We start from the raw sequence: 17069 nt of genomic DNA, 5'->3' as shown, positions 1-17069 counted from the left end.
CTCAGTTTCCCTTGAGATCCTTTGACTTATTTACGTAGACCATAATCATTTTGGAGAAGGAACTGTCTAGTACTATGTGTGTGCGCGACATCCAAGGTGCTACCACAATACATATAATATGGCCTACTAGGCCTCACTGACGTCTGTGCCTTTAAAGACAAGTTAAAGGGCAGGCACCAAAGGAAAAGCCAACACCCCACAAATATATAGCGTGTATCTAAAGCACTACAGTACCAATAAGCCAGAGGCCAAGCCAGGCAAACCCTCAGATCAAGGAACAGCTGCACTAGATACTGCAGTTATGAAAGTCTTTGGATGGGAGAGAAATAAATTACATGCGCTTGGCCACATCTGACAAGCATCTGCCAAGCCATCTGAATCCTAGAAGGTAACCAGGGTAAGAACTCAGCTTCAGCTGAAAGCAAGCTTCTAGTACTCAAATTCCACTAGCGGACATTCAGATTGTGCCAATTTTCTGCCATCACTTATTCTTTAGTACTGTTATCTGTCAGAGTAAACACACAGGGTATTTAATCTTCCAAACTAGTGCTCTGCTGTTGGATCCTATTGGCAATTTTCCAGCTCATGTCTCTGCTGTCGGACTGAAGGCAGTAACTGAGTGCAATGTTCCAGTGGCACGTGGAGAAGACCACAACAGCACTCAAAGCTGACAATAAGCCAAATTTATGCCTGGAGAAGCTCAGCTGAGGTCAATGGGTCTATACAAAGGACAAGTCCAACTCTGTTTTCCATGTGATCATGAGAAGTCTCATTCCTTGCCCAGACACTAATTTTTCCATTGAGTGGCGGAGGAAGAAATGACAAAGTCCTTTCAGTAAGTATCAAGCTCCCCAAATCAACCACCTATTATACCCCCACCTCTGGGAAGCTGTTGAGAAGTAGGTGGCCTGACCCTTCAGCACTGGGAGTGGGGAAAGAAGTCCTTGACCTCCTGAGCTCTGCTAGGAGCAACTCTCAGCAGTAGCCTCTTCTCCCACCACCTGGAGACACATGCAGCGAGGTGAAAACGTGTATGACGGTATTATGCTAATACAGCAAGGGAAAGGAGGCAAGGGCAGCTGCCACTCCAGGGAAAGAGCCAGAGTCCGTTTGGTCTTAGAATGGTCCATTCTGGCCTTAGAATCTCTGACTCTCAAAGCGGCTGGAAACAGCTGATCACTTATTACTCTCTGAAAGCAAAGCAAATAGCTCTCAAGTATCTCGTTCGTCAAGGATAAAGAGCACAGACTTGCATTTGCTGCGTAACATATGTGCCTCTAAATGAGCAACATGTGGAGGAATAAATAAATGCTCTCACCCATGGTAAGCATGAAGCTTACCCAGGCAAGAGTCATCAATTTTCTGCAGAATCTAAGCTTCCTTCTTTAAAAAAATTCTAGCCCATGTGGTCACAAAGAAAGCCTTCAAAACATCAACTACAGTCACTAATTCAACATTGTCCTTAGGTCTGCCAGACATACAATACCAGTGTCTTTGAGGCTGCTCAGAGCTTTGTCCAGCTGCAGCAAAGTACCTAGACTCTGGTCAGTTTTCACTTGGGCTATTTGGGAACCCTAGAGAGCAAGGAAACTGACTGATTAGGCCTCAACTGGAGTATTGTGTCCAGTTCTGGGCACCACATTTCTGGAAAGATGTGGACAAATTGGACAAAGTCTAGAGAAGAGCAACAAATATGATTAAAGGTCTAATTAAGTGGGTTTGTTTAGTCTGGAAAAGAGAAGACCGAGAGGGAACATAGTAACAGTTATCAAGTACATAAAAGGCAGTTACAAGGAGGAGGGAGAAAAATTATTGGTCTTAATCTGAGGATAGGACAAGCAGCAATGGGCTTAAATTGCAGCAAGGGAAGTTTAAGTTGGACATTAGGAAAAGCTTCCTGTCAGGGTGGTTAAGCACTGGAATAAATTGCCAAGGGAGGTTGTGGAATCTCCATCCTTGGAGACTTTTAAGAGCAGGTTAGACAAACACATAAGAACGGCCATTCTGGGTCAGACCAAAGGTCCATCTAACCCAATATCTTGTCTTTCAACAGTGGCCAATGCCAGGTACCCCAGAGGTAATGAACAGAACAGGTAATCATCAAGTGATCCATTCCCAGCTTCTGGCAAACAGGGGCTAGGGACACCATCCCTGCCCATCCTGGCTAATAGCCATTGATGGACCTACCTTCCATGAATTTATCTAGTTCCTTTTTGAACCCTGTTATAGTCTTGGCCTTCACAACCTCCTCTGGCAAAGAGTTCCACAGGTTGACTATGCATTGTGTGAAAAAAAGACTTCCTTTTATTTGTTTTAAACCTGCTGCCTACTAATTTCATTTGGTGACCCCTAGATCATCAATTACGAGGAGTAAATAACATCCTTATCTACTTCCTCCACACCACTCATGATTTTATAGACCTCGATCATATTCTCCCCCCACCCCACTTTTCCAACCTGAAAAGTCCCAGGTTTATTAATCTTGCCTCATACGGAAGCCGTTCCAGACCCCTCGTCATTTTTGTTGTCCTTTTCTGAACCTTTTCCAATAAATCTTTTTTGAGATGGGGCAACCACATCTGCGCGCAGTCTTCAAGATACGGGTGTACAATGGATTTATATAGAAGCGGTATGATATTTTCTATCTTCTTATCTATCCCTTTCTTAATGATTCTCAACATTCTGTTTGCTTTTTTGACTGCCGCCATGCATTGAGTGGATGTTTCCAGAGAACTGCCCACGACTCCGAGATCTCTTTCTTGAGTGGTAACAGCTCATTTAGATCCCATCATTTTATATGTTTAGTTGGGATTACGTTTTCCAATGTGCATTACTTTGCATTTATCAACATTGAATTTCATCCGCTGTTTTGTTGCCCAGTCACCCAGTTTTGAGAGATCCTTTTGTAGCTCTTCAATGTCTGCCTGGGATTTAACTATCTTGAGTAGTTTTGTATCATCTGCAAATTTTGCCACCTCACTGTTTATGCCTTTTCCCAGATCGTTTATGAATAAATTGAATAGGACTGGTTCCAGTATAGACAACTGTCAGGGATGGTCTAGATCAGTGATTCTTAGCCTTTACTGCAGCCTGCACCCCTTTGGTTTTCAAAATATGTTCTCAAACCCCTTATCAAAAATTATTGAAGTAGGTCAGTTCTTTAAACCTAGATATATTTTTTGTTTGTGTATTACAATAATTGTTAAAAAATGTATAATGTTAATAAACACATAGGTTTGATGAAACAAAGTAGTTGTACTTAAATGCCTGTGCTTAATGTGTGTTTTCGATGATTTACCTTCTGAAGAAACCTGGCATGTCTCACACCCCCAGGTGGGGCGTGCACCCCAGGTTAAGAACCACTGGTCTAGATGATACTTAGTCCTGCCATGAGTGCAGGGGATTGGACTAGATGACTTCTCGAGGTCCCTTCCAATTCTATGATTCTCTGAAAAATAAAGTCAATTCCACCCTGTGGCTGCTTGTGAAAGCAAAGAGCAGCAGCAGCAATGGCAACTCAAAAATAGATGGGGTAGGGAGAACAAAGCCTAGTAAAGCCCCCGTCCCTCTGGAGCGCCCAGGAAGCTGGAGATGCTAACTCTCTTTTCCAGCTGCCAGCCCAGATTGGGGTGACACTATAAATTTTTCAGATACCTGCTAATCGCAGAACACCACAAGAGACAACTCCTGTAATGAGAGTCAAGGGACAGGACAGGCACCAGCCAGTTTCCCCCAACAGCTGGGGGCAAGGAGGAGGCAGGCTTCTACTTTGGGAATTTCCCTGAACAGTGGAGCCACCACATTTTCCATATCAGTCTTGGGCTCTCAGACTAAGTTCTTTGGCTACTAACATTTTGAAACCTTTTAAGTGGTTGCATGTGTGGAGATGTATGAGAGTGGGTGGGACGGAGAGATTGTTGGATGCATTAGAAAAGAAAAGAGAAACAAAAAATGGAGGAAAAATACAGGAGGAGAGGTAAAGAGTAGACTGCAGGAGGAAGAAGGAAATGGACACTGAAGAAAACCCAGAAGAGAGACACAAGTATCTGTTCTAGGAAAAGAAAAACTAAGAAAAAGTGGAGGGAAGTCAGGAATGAGAAGAGTTCATCGGGATCCAGAGCTGTAATGTTACGTTTTTAAAACCAGAAAGTTGTTGCACTGCACCCCATATTCTTCATTATGATACTATTATGCTATGATTATGACATAGTTAGGATGTATTTTATGCAAGATAAGTCATGTGAGAGGTCCTTGGAAAGGTTATGATTTGCTGAATATGATTATCCTATTTATATGCACACATTTTTGTATCTGAAATAATGAATATCAACTATGTATCTGCATTTCAAACAGTTACACCTAGGTAACGCCCACTAGACAAGATGCTTTCTGTCTAGATAGCTGGGTGGGGAAGGGCCTATTCAGGGCAATGAGCCATTAGGAACAAACAATAGGCCTTAGGAGAGGCTTATCTCCTACCTGGGGAGCCTTCCTGAGAAGGCTACAGACAGTAATGGCTGCTATAACTCTACAAAGACATGTAACGTGACCACGTTTCTAGATTCATCCTGGGATGTCAGTGTTTTTCCACAGACCAGTCTGGGAACCAAGCTTCGAAACAAAGGGTTCCCGCCATACGCAAAAGCTATACAAGGCAGGGAGTGATATCATCTGGTGTTCTTCGCTCCCCACACAAAGACTCCTGGAAACACCTGAGGAAGGAAGACTGAACTGGGGGATGTGTTGGACCCAGGCTAAAGGGATTTTTAGCCTGTGAGTGGAACACCTGAGGATTCCAAGCTATAAGCAAGTGCAACTTGCCCCTTAAGAATCTGCAGCCTGCTTGTATCATCTCTTTGGGTATGAATAGCAGATTCTCACCCTATTTAGTATATTAAGCTTAGTTTGCATTTTTATTTGCTTTGATTTGTTTGCCATCACTTCTCACTTAAAATCTCTTTTGTAGTTAATAAAACTTGTTTTTGCTTTATCTAAACTAGTATGTGGGAATCATAACTCAGGGGCAAAAGGCTGTTGCATATTCCTCTCCACACTGAGGGAGGGGGGTGAATTTTACACTGTTCAGTTCCCTATGCAGCAGAAGAGGGTATAACTTTGGGTTTATACTCCAGAGGGGGCGTGCACCTGAGGAACTGGGAGTAGCTTTCCCATGCAGGGTTTGGTCACAGAGCCTGCTTTTAACTGCAGCTGGTGAAAGTGAGGCTGGAGGGCTCTGTAGCTTGTCACAGCAGTACCGTGAGAGTGGGAGCCCAGGCTGATGGGACAGGAGGCTCAGTGGTACCTCAGTTCTAGGTGGCACCCTGGGGATACCCTGTCACACTGACAAATTACAGTTACATTCAATACACAACTCTGAGTTCAAGGGAGTGAGGAGACATGGCAGCACAGGTTTCATACTATTCGTATTAGTCCTCTAGTTTCTAAAAATCAGTCAGTCAGATTCTTCAAGTCCTGGACAAAGGAACATGTAATGCTGCTTGGAAAAGAAAGCAGCACTGCATTTATTTTTAAACAAACCAGTGTGCAATGCCCATGTTAAGCATTTTAATCTGTATGCATTAGGCACAGGGTCATAGCGATGATGAATGACCTAGCTGGTTATGACATTACAAGAGAGCACCTCACTGTGTTTATTAATATTTTAGTAGTTCTTAAGAGTTTAGTTTTGAAATATACTTAGGGAATGTGACTCCCATTGAGCTTGGAATGCAAGTTTATTGGCTTACCATAAAAGCGTATTGAAATCTGGCAGTACTGGATCATGCTTTAGAACTGATCTCATGAGAGACTACATGCCTTGAAATGGAAGGGGAGAGAAGCAAATGCATGGGGATATACTGTTTCCTCTGACAACTAGGAATCTGGGTGCTGGGCACCAATTATCAGCGTCTAAAGCAAAGGGGAATGCTGAGCATGAACCTGTAGGAAAGCAGGATAGGGAGATGCACAGCAATGAGGGCCTCATATAACCAGTCCAAAATGAAGGAAGCTGACAGCACAGGGTCATTACAAGAAAAGGCGAGACAAGCATCCCCTCTCTCCTCCCCTTCAGTCTGCACGCAAGGGGCTGTAAGCCAGGACCAGCAGCGCTATTTCATGAGCATAAAGGATGATTACGTAGTAAAACCCTTTGCCTTGTGGAAAACCTACAAAGCTTAAGAGCCATAATTACAGAATACAAAGCCAGAGTCTAAGAAAATCTGCATACTAATTAAAAGTTGAGACGAAATCTCAAAGCCTTCACAGCTTCAATTTTAATTCAAGGGACCCCCAAAACACTAATCAATATCAATCCAGCAAAAAAGAAGCTAGATCTTGGACTACAGGAAAAAAGTCAACTGTTTTAGGAGGGATGAAAGAGTTCCTGGACATGTGTACACTACACCATGTTTCTATTATACTATCCCAAGAAATCCCAGATCCTTCCTGATAAGACAGGCAAAGAAACAAACAAGAGTAACTATGCAAAAGCTTTTAGGGGAGATCAGCGCAGCTAAGCGGAGAAACAGAAGGGCTATGGGGGGGAAGGAGATTATTTTATGGCTAGAGAAAGTCACAGTGCACAGCCAGCAGCCTCACCCACACACATGGGAATGGAAGAGAGATGATACACCAAATAACCCAAACTAGGCCTGGCACATTGTATCAACTTCATGTGATGCATCCGATGAAGTGAGCTGTAGCTCACGAAAGCTTATGCTCTAATAAATTTGTTAGTCTCTAAGGTGCCACAAGTACTCCTTTTCTTTTTGTATTAGAGCAGTGTATTATTGTATTGTTGTTCCGCAAGAAGTTTGGGAACCACTGTATTACAGAACAACATGCACCCTCAACAGTACTACATCTAACCCATCAGCCAGCTAGAGAGAACCTAACACTCCACACCACCTTCAGCAACTGGCAAAAAGTCAAAGCTATTGGATACAAGCTCTAAAATAACTACAACATCTGTATATGGAAGGGCTGGCATAATTCCAGGCAGGGCTTGAAGACTATCGTAAGCCTGTCTTTCACATGAGCTGTGAACCTGAAGTCCTGAACACCTGTGGCCATTTCAGATCCTATGGAACTTTCCACAAAGCCAGCTTGTTCATCCTGTTATTTTGGCCAAATTTCATTTTAGGTAATTGGCTTCTGCCTGTCTGGTGTTCCTCTGTACTTCAGTTGGATACAGAATTTTCCTCTTCCTATCCTATGCCGCTGTGTAGTGCTGCAGGGTACTGTTGCACCACTGCTGCCGTCCACCCTAGACATGGCTGCATTTCCATGGTAGTAGAAGCAATTCCTCTGTATGTACAGTCTGATCCTGAGAGGTGGTGCCCCTGTAGCTTCCAGCAAAGTTAATGGAGGTTGCTGGAGCTCAACACCTTTCAGAATTGGGCTTATTGTTCGTAAAGCACTTTAAGATAAGAGGCACTGTAAGATATTATAATGAAGTAAAAAAAATTAAAAAACCCTTTCATATCAGGGCTTAACTATGGACCTGATTGAGAACAGTGGAGCACTCCTTAACTTCACTAGTTATAGAATTGGAGACTTTCAGCATAAGGAAAAGCCCACAACTGTGGCTGCATATTGTTTCGCTACTACTGCTACAACATCTAAGATAGGTTTCAGAGTAGTAGCCATGTTAGTCTGTATTCGCAAAAAGAAAAGGAGTACTTGTGGCACCTTAGAGACTAACAAATTTATTAGAGCATAAGCTTTCGTGAGCTACAGCTCACTTCATCGGATGCATTTGGTGGAAAAAACCTGTCTAAGATGACTGCAATGGCAAGAGAAAAGCCATTTTTTAAAAGAAGACAGACATGGTTTTAAAAATCACAGAAAGTGCAGCAGCTGAAAGTATTGTTAACTCAGGGCATGTCTACACTACACACTTAAGTCGATCTGTGTTAGGTCAGCCTACAGCCAACCGCAGTAGTTACTTCTCGCCTCCCTGCTCACAGCTGAGAGCAAGGGACAGCCACCTGCACTTCTTGGCTCCCTGAGTGGGGAGCCTCCTGGCAGCAGCCAGGCTCTAGCTGCCCACCTTTCTTGTCAATTTCATGGCTCCAGTATGGAGGCCGAAATTGACGAGACAGCCAATAGGGAATGTAAGTACAGTAGAACCACAGAGTTACGAACCTGGAATGGAGGTTGTTTGTATCTCTGAACAAAACATTACGGTTGGTCTTTCAAAAGTTTACAACTGAACAGTGACTTAATACTGCTTTGAAACTTTATTACGCAGAAGAAAAATGCTGCTTTCCCTTAATTTTTTAGTAGTTTATGTATAACAGTACTGTATTTGCTTTCCCCTCCCCCATCTCTGTGGCTGCCTGATTGCATACTTACAGTTCCAAATGAGGTGTGTGGTTGACCGGTCATTTTATAATTCTGGGGTTCTACTGTAATGCAGTGTCTACACAGACACTGTCACCCTAACTAAACCAGCAAAAAATATGTCCCTCGTAGAGGTGGAATTATGTTGGTGCAGCAGTGCACTTACACCGGCAGGACAAGGCTGTAGTGTGTACACTGACATAATTAGGTTGACGTAAGCTGCCTTTAAGTTGACCTACTGTTTAGTGTAGACCAGGCCTCAGTTTCAAAGCTAACTAAATTTTGAGTTGGCAGTGTTCCTTTAGTGTTGGCTATGAAATATTTAGGATACAGAATTTCTTGGATTGACTAGGTTTTGATCCAACAGATTTTATTAATAAAGAAAATAGTATCCCTTACACCTAATCCTTGGATCTGTTAATAAAGGCACATTTGATTCCATGTTAGACAGGATACCCACACTGAAAAACAAATATCCTTTTTCATAGCCAACTTCTTGAATATACCATTTGAAAACAAAAGGAAAACAGATTAGCTATAAGAAATGGAGGTGGGAAATGGAGTGGAAATTCTGCACAATGAGGCAATAAGCCATGAAAACAACATAAATGCGTACATGGATATACATTAATTTATGTAACACATGCACTATAATATCCACCAGCAATTGCATAAATGAGGCCAGAAATACTTGCCTAAATGCTTTGCGATATCCATATCTAGGGGATTGCCTAGAAATTCCATAACTCTGAACCCAGATCCCTAAGCTCTAATGATGTGCTGAGATCGCTCATGCTCTCTTAGGGCCAGGCTACACTAGCCGCTTTTATACACTCACTCTTTCACCAGTGAGGAAACCTTGAGTGAGTATAGTTAGTACATGGAAGGCTTCTGGCACTTTTAATCACAGTTTCTGGAACTGCTCTGATCAAGGTTAGACGATATAATGGTCAAAACACCAGCCAGTCTACACTAGCGCTAACATTGTTCCCACCAGAGGGGCTGTATTGGTAGGAGCAATTGGAAGAATTTTAAAGAGTAAATGTAGAGACAGCCTCAGAGGGAGAGAGACACTCGCAGCACCCTTTGTTAGTGCCATAACTAGAACACTAGTCTTCAACCTCTGGATAAAAAAAGATGTTTCAGCCTAGCTGAAAACCCACATCACAACAGAATGTTTTGGTCACACTAAGGCAGCATTTCCAATAGTTTATGCAACCTCCTTTTTAACTACAAAGCCATACTCCAGATGGACAGTTGACAGCCAGCAACACACAAAGCTTGTACTCACTGGGAATGGATAGATAGGCTTAGAAGGATTAGATTATTAGTAAGTACTGATTTCACCCTGTACACACTCACAAACCAACAACAAAATATTTCTATCAATAAACTTACATATAGGAAAAGTAAGAAAAATACTGCCCGAGAACTCAGTATCAATCCAGGGATTTAGACTTTTAAATTAGGCTTCTTGCAAATGAATAGTAAAAACAGGTATGATTTGTTGATTTTATAATATTTATAATGTCCGTAATGTGTTTTAACTGTTTACGAACTTCAACTTTTTGAATCTTAACATGTCATTAAATAATTGCCCGACCCCTGCCATAATTTCCCACAACTGTGACAATTTAAATAAATAAATGCTTAAAAATAATCGATATAATCTGCTGACATGATAAATAAAAAAATCAAATTCTGTCAATCCTACTGACAGAAATGAGCAGATGCACACATCAGCACCTCCAAAACAAGATGTTTTATATGTTGGTAAGATGAGAAGAAGGAAGAACACCAGTTTCCTTAAATTTCACCCATATAGGATTACTTTTCCCTGAGAAAATTAAGCATGGGAATAAGGTTTGGAATAGAATGGCTCCTGCAGTATTAACTGTGGAGTTACTGTTATCTACTGCACAATGATGATGGTTCCACAAAGCCTGAAGTCTATGTCTATAACCTGGAGTCAAGAAGGGGGGGAAAAAATCCACATTATATATAAAATAATTCAATATGTAACTTACTGCTGAGTCAAGTTGCATCTGTTTTATTTTGGATTGACAAATAAGGTTCATATTGCACAAAATATTATCCTACTCTAACTGCGAGGTTGCACTGTAATACTTTGGTGTAGATAGGACGAAGAGTACGAGGCCTCTTCAAGAGCCACTTTGCAATACACTTACCCACACTACTCCAGAGCATATTCAACCGCTTACAACAATTAATCCAGTTTAAAAATTAAAGGTATTTGGAAGGCATTGCCTTCCAGTGTTACTATGTTTTAGTTTAGATAGTTACAATCGGGTTAAAAATGCTGGCATCTGATAGATCACTAACCTCCACGTTGAGTGGAAACTGACTGTCAATCTATACTGAAAAGGTAGATCTGCAAAGCTACATTGGTCAGGGGTGTGAAAAAAACCCACACACGACCACCATAGCTATACCAATCAGTGTAGACAAAGCTATGAAGATGGGTTCCATTGACGATGCCAGCTTCATTCAGGTGTGTGTGCGTGTTCCTATATCTACAGGAAAACCCCTTTTGTTAGTACGGCTGTGACTACAATACAGGACTATGCCAACATTGTCTCCATAGTGTGGACATACCTATAGCCACTCCAACATAGCAACTGGTCAGAAAAAATGCATTTCTGCAGCACCTGCTCCTAGCCTAACTAAGCTCCATGTGGAGTGGAAGCATGAATGTTAATGCCAACATAAAATGAACAATTCATATCATCAGCTTCATTCAATGGTGGAGAAGTGACACCTCTGTTGTTGCAATAGAGACTCAGCTCTTATACAGGAAGCAAAGTTGTCAACTGATTTTAAACACCCACATAAAGCTGGATCCTTACAAAAACCTCAACGATTTGTTCATTATCAGAGGGAAAAAGTGAGTACAAAAGGAGTGTCTGAAGGCTAAGAGTAGACCCAAGTGTCCATCCCGGCCTTTTTACTGTGCTCATATCAGAGCACCTATGCAAATGTGAATTTAAATCATTTTGTGAAAATACCAAGTGCTGGCTTATTTACTCAAAAGATTAGTTTCTGCATCTTCAAAATGTCACTTTCCACAGAAATTGAAGCCTCAAGATATTTAGCAGATCAGTTTGCAAAAATCAACTTCTAACTTGAAGTTTCACATGGAAGTACCATGCCAATTTGGGCTTGTGGAGAGAAGAGGTGGGAGTAACAGAACAAGACTGTCCCACTGGTTTTAAAAACACACACACACACACGAGCAGAATGGGAGGTGGCACATGCATTCTACACTGTAAGTGAACAGAGGCCATTTATTACATGGAAATATCACTGCCCTTTTAAATGATTTCCTTCACAGACCACAGATGTGTATTAAATATGCAGCAGGCCTCGATTACTTGTCAGCTAGAAATTGCTTTGTGTTTCTTATTTAAGGGAAGAGACAAGTCTTAAACAGAAGCTACTTTGCTGGTTAACTGAGCTATATTTATAAACAAGGCAGCTAAACCCAACTCAGCCCACTGGCAAGATCCCCTGTGGTCAGTTTTCCCCGGGCAGGCCTCATTCAGAAATAACATAAGACACCAGAAAAAATTCAGCAGGTGTTTGGGATTGCGGGGGCAGAGCAGGGCAGGTGCCAGGCCCAGGGCAGTGGCACGCTGGGGGGGAGGGACTGGGGCAGGGGGAGAGCCCAGCAGGCTGAAGAAGGAGGGGGAGGCACAGGGCTAAGGAGCAGAGCAGGGCAATGCGGGTGCTAGGCCGGGGGGGGGTCAGGGGGGGAACCCAGCAGGCCGGAGTGGCGGGGGAGGCGCAGGGCAGGGCAATGCGGGGGCCAGGCCGGGCGGGTGTCACGGGACTCAGCAAGCCGGCGGGGGGTCACAGCACTGGGGGGGCGGGGTCACAGCACGCGGGGGCGGGGGACCCAGCAGGCCGGCGGGGGGGGCCGTGCGGGAGCCGGGCCGGGGGGGTCACAGCACTGGGGGGGCGGGGCCGTGCGGGAGCCGGGCCGGGGGGGGGTCACAGCACTGGGGGGGCGAGGGACCCAGCAGGCCGGCGGGGGGGGCCGTGCGGGAGCCGGGCCGGGGGGGGGGCGAGGGACCCAGCAGGCCGGCGGGGGGGGCCGTGCGGGAGCCGGGCCGGGGGGTCACAGCACTGGGGGGGCGGGGCCGTGCGGGAGCCGGCCGTGGGGGGGTCACAGCACGGGGGGGGGCGAGGGACCCAGCAGGCCGGCGGGGGGGGCCGTGCGGGAGCCGGGCCGTGGGGGTCACAGCACGGGGGGGCGGGCCGTGCGGGAGCCGGGCCGTGGGGGGGGGTCACAGCACGGGGGGGGCGAGGGACCCAGCAGGCCGGCGGGGGGGGGCCGTGCGGGAAGCCGGGCCGTGGGGGGGTGGCGAGGGGACCCAGCAGGCCGGCGGGGGGGGCCGTGCGGGAGCCGGCCGGGGGGGGGTCACAGCACGGGGGGGGCGGGGGCCGTGCGGGAGCCGGGCCGGGGGGTGTCACAGCGCTGGAGGGGTCGGGGGACCCGCGGGGGGCGCATTACGGAAGCTGGGCCAGGGCGGCCACTGGACCCAGCGCGCTCCTACCAGCGCGGTTCTGGTCTCCGACCCCACCGCTTCCTCCGCGCTCCCTGCAGCTGCCACCGGCCCAGCGGAAGTGAGCGCAGGGGGGCGAGCGCTTCCGGGGCACGGGCGGGGCGGGGCGGGGCGGGGCGTCGCGTGGGGGCGGGGCCGTGGGGCGCGTGGGGCGGGGCAGAGGGGGGACGCAGCGGGAGGGGGCCGGAGGAGGCCGAGGCGATGGCGGCGGGAAGGGAGCTCGGGAGCTTCCAGTCCCAGCCCCCGCTCAGAGCAGGACCGAGCCGCACTAGGTCACCCCAGCAGGGCTCTGGCCCGCCGGGCCTTAAAAACCAGCAAGGCTTCCACCACCTCCCTAGGGAGCCCCTTGCAGCCTTCACCCCCCAGGGAAACAGGCTTTCCTCATATCCAGCCTAGGCCTCCCCCACTGCAGCCTGGGACCAGTGCTCCTGCTTCTGTCATTGCCCCCAGGGCCAACAGTCCAGAGCCAGCCTCTGTGGAGCCCCCCTCCAGGGAGTTGAAAGCAGCGATCAAACCCCCCTCACTCTTCTCTTCCGCAGACTAAACAATCCCAGTTCCCTCAGCCTCTCCTCGTAACTCATGTGCCCCAGCCCCCTAATCATTTTTGTTGCCCTCCGCTGGACGCTTTCCAATTTTTCCACATCCTCCTTCTAGTGTGGGGCCCAAAACTGGACACAGTACTCCACATGAGGCCTCACCAATGTCCAATAGAGGGGAACGATCACGTCCTTCGGATCTGCTGGCATGCCCCTACTTATACAGCCCAAAATGCCATTGGTCTTCTTGGCAACAAGGGCAACTGCTGACTCATATCCAGCTTCTCGACCACTGTCACCCCTAGGTCCTTTTCTGCAGAACTGCTGCCGAGCCATTCGGTCCCTAGTCTGTACTGGTGCATGGGATTCTTCTGTCCTAAGTGCAGGACTCTGCATTTGTCCTTGTTGAACCTCCTCAGATTTCTTTTGGCCTAATCTTCGAATTTGTCTAGGGCCCTCTGTATCCTATCCCTACCCTCCAGCGTATCTACCTCTCCTCCCAGTTTAGTGTCATCTGCAAACTTATTGAGGGTGCAATCCACGCCATCCTCCAGATCATTAATAAAGATGTTGAACAAAACCGGTCCCAGAACCGACCTCTGGGGCACTCCACTTGATACCGGCTGCCAAATAGACATCAAACCATTGATCACTATCCATTGAGCCCAATGATCTAGCCAGCTTTCTATCCACCTTATAGCCCATTCGTCCAATCCAGACTTCTTTAACTTGCTGACGAGTACTGTGGGAGACAGCATCAAAAGCTTTCGTTAAGTCAAGATATATCACATCCACCGTTTTCCCCATATTCACAGAGCCAGTTATCTCGTCATAGAAGGCAAACAGGTTGGTCAGGCATGACTTGCCCTTGGTGAATCCATGTTGACTGTTCTTGATCACCAGAAGAAGAGGAGGATGGAGGGAATCCAGTGGAGGGGCATGGGGATTTTGGGAGGCAGAGCTAGTTCACTTGAAATTGTTTACTGGCATCACAAACTATGCCAACATGCCAGCAGCTTGGGGTGGGGGGGTGTTAAAAGAGCAGAAATCTCTGCTCTCGGTCCCAGCATCGGTCCAGGACAGGGTTTGCCTGTGTATCTGGGGATTAACTCCAATGTTCCCAAACTCCTGGGTTTGGTTGTTATTGTCCATTCCTGATCAGTGGCAGCTTGCTCCCTAGCAAGATGCTCTCCCTGCCATCACTTTCCTTTCTTCTAGGATTTTCCCCGATAGAAAGTCTTCTCATGAGTGAAAATATGAGGAAGTAGCTTTCTGACACTCTCTTCTACACAGATAGTCTAGCTCGAGTATGATCATGGTATTGATACTCCTACACTTTATTTTTTCCTCTCTCGGGCTGGCTGCACTCTCTCTCAACTTGTTGCACTGTGCTTTGTCTTACTCCTGAGGGCATTCTACGCCAAAAAATTAAAAAATCTGCACACAATATTTTAAAATTCTGCAAGCTTTATTTCTCAATCAATAAATGCAGAGGCCCCAGCATGGCAGTGGGGAGCACAGGCCACTGATTGTTTGAAGGTGGAAGATCACCCTGCAGCCTCCCCACCCCTAGGATTCGGATTCAGTGGTGAGGCTGCACCTGGCCCCGACACAGCACAAGTCCTGGACCTGCCCCCGTGCACCAGGCGTGGGGCAGGCAGGCTCGACCAGGCAAGATACAAGTGTGGAGGGGCTCAGAGTGGGAGGATTCAGATGCGGGGTGAGAGGTTCTGTGTGGAACAATCTGGTGCAGGCAGCTCAGGGAAGGTCTAGGTGTGGGGGATCTGGATGCAAGAGGCTCATTGCGGTGGGGTTGAGGAGTTTCCAGGTGCAGGGGCAATGGGACTCTGCAGGGGCTTCCAGGTGAAAGGTGTTTGTGGCTCAGTGGAAGTGTCTGGGTGTGGGGTCTCAGCAGTGGTGTCTGGGTGCTGGGGGAGTGGGGCAGCTAGTTGGTCAGTGCCGTGGGGGTGTGGATGTGGGGGCTCAGGGTGTGCATGGGGGTGGGGCTTGTGAGAGTGGGGGTTTGAGTGCAGGGAGCTAAGTGGGGGTGATCTGGGTGCAGAAGGACTCCAGATGCAGGGGTTGAGGTTCAGTGGGGTGGGGTTTGGGTATGGAGGGCTAGGGGGTACTGGGTGTATGCGATGAGGCTTGGTGGGGATGTCTGGGTATGGGAGGTCCAGATGCATGGGAGTTGGGTGGATGGGGGAGCAGCTGAGGAGCGATGGGGGCAGGAAGCAGGGGAGGATGCTGAGCTTCTTGCATCTGGGGGAGGTTTCTGGGGGTGGCTTTGCCGCAGCCCCAGGTGCTCCTTGCAGGGGAAGAGGAAGTTCTGTCCTCTCCTGCCTCCAGCCCAGCCGGGACTAGCAGCTGATCCCAGTTCAGGGTATGAGCTTGTCAGGGTTCCTTCCCCACTCTGAACTCTGGGGTACAGATGTGGGACCCACATGAAAGACCCCCTATGGTTATCTTTACCAGCCTAGGTTAAAAACCTTCCTAAGGCACAAATTTCACCTTGTCCTTGAACAGTACGCTGCCACCACCACGTGATTTAGACAAAGAACCAGGGAAAGGACCACTTGGGAGTCCTATTCCCCCAAAATATTCTCCCAAGCCCTACACCCCCTTTCCTGGGGAAGGCTTGAGAATAATATCCTCACCAATTGGTTCAGGTGAACACAGACCCAAACCCTTAGATCTTAAGAACAATGAAAAATCAATCAGGTTCTTAAAAGAAGAATTTTATTTAAAGAAAAGGTAAAAGAATCACCTCTGTAAAATCAGGATGGAAAATACTTTACAGGGTAATCAGATTCAAAACACAGAGGATTCCCCTCTAGGCAAAACTTTAAAGTTACAAAAAACTGGGATAAACCTCCCTCTAGCAAAGGGAAATTCACAAGTTGAAAACAAAAGGTAATTTAATGCGCCTTGCCTTATTTATTTACTCTTTTTTGTAATATCAGAGACTTGTACAGGATGGTTTATAGGAGAATGAGTTTTTGACCTGATGCTTTTCTGCTTTCCCCAGAGAACACACAACAAAGCCTTCCCCCCAAGATTTGAAAGTATCTTCTTTCCCCATTGGTCCTTTTGGTCAGGTGCCAACCAAGTTATTTGAGCTTCTTAACCCCTTACAGGTAAGGAGGAATTCTAGGCTACCCTTAGCTGTATGAAGAACAGGAATACTTGTGCCTGGGGTGTCCCCAGCCCTGCAGTGATTTGCCAGATGCTCTGGGTGCCTGAAATGATGTACCTGCTCTGCTAGGGAGTGGTGCATAACTGCTCTTGCAGCTTCCCTTTGCTTCCCTGTCAGGAAGTCATTTTTCTGCAGGGAAGCAAAGAAATCTGTGGGGGACCTGAATTTTGTGCACACACAGTGGCACAGAATTCCCCCAAGAGTATTGTGTGAAGGGCTGGTCAACACTAATGAGGTACGTTGATCTAAGTTAGGCCAGTTCAGTTACCTAACGAGTTAGCATGTCTACACCAGACCCGCTAAATTGACACCACTGCATTGATCACAGCGGTGCTGATTTCGTGTAGACATGGCCAATTTCTATATCTAGTTTATGGTCACTAAGGGCATGGCTACACTTGCAAA

The 17069-nt window shown here is 46.7% G+C and overlaps 1 protein-coding gene across 10 annotated transcripts in view; it reads right to left on the bottom strand.

The window, feature by feature from the left end:
* AP1B1 (adaptor related protein complex 1 subunit beta 1) overlaps window positions 1-13019 on the bottom strand; it is an 87436-nt gene extending 74417 nt beyond the window's left edge. For 6 of the 10 annotated variants that reach the window (XM_043497637.1, XM_038372958.2, XM_043497641.1 and 3 more), the window contains exon 1: window positions 12927-12996. The gene's annotated coding sequence lies outside the window, so the exon portion shown is untranslated. Of the gene's footprint in view, window positions 1-12923 lie in introns of all 10 variants that reach the window. The other 4 variants (XM_038372960.2, XM_043497644.1, XM_038372962.2 and 1 more) reach the window with 3 other exon arrangements.
* Window positions 13020-17069: the final 4050 nt, after the last annotated feature.

Source organism: Dermochelys coriacea, chromosome 15, assembly GCF_009764565.3.
Source record: "Dermochelys coriacea isolate rDerCor1 chromosome 15, rDerCor1.pri.v4, whole genome shotgun sequence".
Taxonomy (NCBI): domain Eukaryota; kingdom Metazoa; phylum Chordata; order Testudines; family Dermochelyidae; genus Dermochelys; species Dermochelys coriacea.
The sequence above is the reverse complement of the archived record's forward strand: the minus strand, read 5'-3'. Positions and strand labels throughout refer to the sequence as shown.